At 55.5% G+C, this 3,152-nt stretch overlaps 2 non-coding genes across 2 annotated transcripts; both read right to left on the reverse strand.

Moving 5' to 3' along the window:
- Nucleotides 1-264: 264 nt before the first annotated feature.
- LOC126325992 (5.8S ribosomal RNA) lies at nucleotides 265-419 on the reverse strand. Its single transcript, XR_007560460.1, has one exon. It is a non-coding gene; the product is annotated as a 5.8S ribosomal RNA (ribosomal RNA).
- A 355-nt stretch (nucleotides 420-774) lies between these two features.
- LOC126325999 (small subunit ribosomal RNA) lies at nucleotides 775-2,667 on the reverse strand. Its single transcript, XR_007560466.1, has one exon. It is a non-coding gene; the product is annotated as a small subunit ribosomal RNA (ribosomal RNA).
- Between the last annotated feature and the right edge of the window lie 485 nt (nucleotides 2,668-3,152).

The following is a 3,152-nucleotide window of genomic DNA, read 5'->3' on the forward strand; positions in this document are numbered from 1 at the left end:
AATCCTTGTTAGTTTCTTTTCCTCCGCTTAGTAATATGCTTAAATTCAGCGGGTAGTCTCGCCTGCTCTGAGGTCGTTGTACGAGGTGTCGCACGCCACACCGCCAGCCGGCTGTGCACGCTACCGAGAAAGCACCGGTATGCGAACCGCCAGGCGACGGGCGCGCATCGCACGTTTAAGGAGACGCGGCCGGCCACACAGGCGACCACGACACTCCCAGGCGCCCGAAGCGGGACAAACGCCGCGCGCTTCAGTATACGTAGCCGACCCTCAGCCAGACGTGGCCCGGGAACGGAATCCATGGACCGCAATGTGCGTTCGAAACGTCGATGTTCATGTGTCCTGCAGTTCACATGTCGACGCGCAATTTGCTGCGTTCTTCATCGACCCACGAGCCGAGTGATCCACCGTCCTGGGTGATCTTTATCTTTTCAGTTCTCCACCGTCTCTTTCAAGACAGTTGCAGAGGCGGGACTGAGGCGTTTGACGGCCCCTGTTCCATTACTTTGTGTCCAACGGCCTGACGGCCGATGGGCGTCGTACGGCTCCACACCGGAGCGGACAGGCACTCGGGCGAAAGTCATTCAAAACCGGCGCCAGGCGCCAGGTGCCGCAGGCCAGCCGCTCCAGAGCTTCAGCGCTCGTACCACACAACAACACTTGCGCTAGTTTTGAGAGGCACGCGTGGTTCCGCACGCGGCGCACGGCTACTGCCGTACAGGTAGCGTGTTGCGCGACACGACACGCACATCGAAAGACATGCAGTCTAGTCGGTAATGATCCTTCCGCAGGTTCACCTACGGAAACCTTGTTACGACTTTTACTTCCTCTAAATGATCAAGTTTGGTCATCTTTCCGGTAGCATCGGCAACGACAGAGTCGATGCCGCGTACCAGTCCGAAGACCTCACTAAATCATTCAATCGGTAGTAGCGACGGGCGGTGTGTACAAAGGGCAGGGACGTAATCAACGCGAGCTTATGACTCGCGCTTACTGGGAATTCCTCGTTCATGGGGAACAATTGCAAGCCCCAATCCCTAGCACGAAGGAGGTTCAGCGGGTTACCCCGACCTTTCGGCCTAGGAAGACACGCTGATTCCTTCAGTGTAGCGCGCGTGCGGCCCAGAACATCTAAGGGCATCACAGACCTGTTATTGCTCAATCTCGTGCGGCTAGAAGCCGCCTGTCCCTCTAAGAAGAAAAGTAATCGCTGACAGCACGAAGGATGTCACGCGACTAGTTAGCAGGCTAGAGTCTCGTTCGTTATCGGAATTAACCAGACAAATCGCTCCACCAACTAAGAACGGCCATGCACCACCACCCACCGAATCAAGAAAGAGCTATCAATCTGTCAATCCTTCCGGTGTCCGGGCCTGGTGAGGTTTCCCGTGTTGAGTCAAATTAAGCCGCAGGCTCCACTCCTGGTGGTGCCCTTCCGTCAATTCCTTTAAGTTTCAGCTTTGCAACCATACTTCCCCCGGAACCCAAAAGCTTTGGTTTCCCGGAGGCTGCCCGCCGAGTCATCGGAGGAACTGCGGCGGATCGCTGGCTGGCATCGTTTATGGTTAGAACTAGGGCGGTATCTGATCGCCTTCGAACCTCTAACTTTCGTTCTTGATTAATGAAAACATACTTGGCAAATGCTTTCGCTTCTGTTCGTCTTGCGACGATCCAAGAATTTCACCTCTAACGTCGCAATACGAATGCCCCCGCCTGTCCCTATTAATCATTACCTCGGGTTCCGAAAACCAACAAAATAGAACCGAGGTCCTATTCCATTATTCCATGCACACAGTATTCAGGCGGGCTTGCCTGCTTTAAGCACTCTAATTTGTTCAAAGTAAACGTGCCGGCCCACCGAGACACTCAACTAAGAGCACCCTGGTAGGATTTCAACGGGGTCCGCCTCGGGACGCGCAAGCACGCCTTCGGCTCGCCCCACCGGCAGGACGTCCCACGATACATGCCAGTTAAACACCGACGGGCGGTGAACCAACAGCGTGGGACACAAATCCAACTACGAGCTTTTTAACCGCAACAACTTTAATATACGCTATTGGAGCTGGAATTACCGCGGCTGCTGGCACCAGACTTGCCCTCCAATAGATACTCGTTAAAGGATTTAAAGTGTACTCATTCCGATTACGGGGCCTCGGATGAGTCCCGTATCGTTATTTTTCGTCACTACCTCCCCGTGCCGGGAGTGGGTAATTTGCGCGCCTGCTGCCTTCCTTGGATGTGGTAGCCGTTTCTCAGGCTCCCTCTCCGGAATCGAACCCTGATTCCCCGTTACCCGTTACAACCATGGTAGGCGCAGAACCTACCATCGACAGTTGATAAGGCAGACATTTGAAAGATGCGTCGCCGGTACGAGGACCGTGCGATCAGCCCAAAGTTATTCAGAGTCACCAAGGCAAACGGACCAGACGAGCCAATCCGATTGGTTTTGATCTAATAAAAGCGTCCCTTCCATCTCTGGTCGGGACTCTGTTTGCATGTATTAGCTCTAGAATTACCACAGTTATCCAAGTAACGTGGGTACGATCTAAGGAACCATAACTGATTTAATGAGCCATTCGCGGTTTCACCTTAATGCGGCTTGTACTGAGACATGCATGGCTTAATCTTTGAGACAAGCATATGACTACTGGCAGGATCAACCAGGGAGCTGCGTCAACGAGAGCTGAGCAGCCGGCCGCCCGGGAGTGTGTCCCGAGGGCCCGCGCGAACACGCAAGCGTCCGCTCAATTATTCTGCAAACAGGAGGAGGCTGAGCTCCCCTGCACGATACACCTCGAAACCCTCTCAGGTCCCGGCGGCGCGCAGCGCCGTCCTAAGTACTTGGTCGGGTTCGAGAGAGGCGCAATCGCCCGGAGATGGGCGAGTAGACGCTTTCAGTGCGAACACCCGTGCTCCCAACTGAGCTTGCCGCTGCCGACAGAGGCCCGGGAGCGTGCTGTCGTGGCATTGCCGGCGGGAAACAACACGCGCCACCTACGGTGACCGGCAGCTCCAACGCCAGCGCCACAGAAGGGCAAAGCCCCACTTGGGTGCAGAAGCGAACTCTCCCAGCACAGCGCACGCGCCAACACGTCCGCAGAGCTGCGATACAAACCACCTGCGAGAACCGCTGGGGGCGACCGAGCAGCAGA

This window comes from Schistocerca gregaria, unplaced genomic scaffold (assembly GCF_023897955.1).
Source record: "Schistocerca gregaria isolate iqSchGreg1 unplaced genomic scaffold, iqSchGreg1.2 ptg000959l, whole genome shotgun sequence".
Taxonomy (NCBI): Eukaryota; Metazoa; Arthropoda; class Insecta; order Orthoptera; family Acrididae; genus Schistocerca; species Schistocerca gregaria.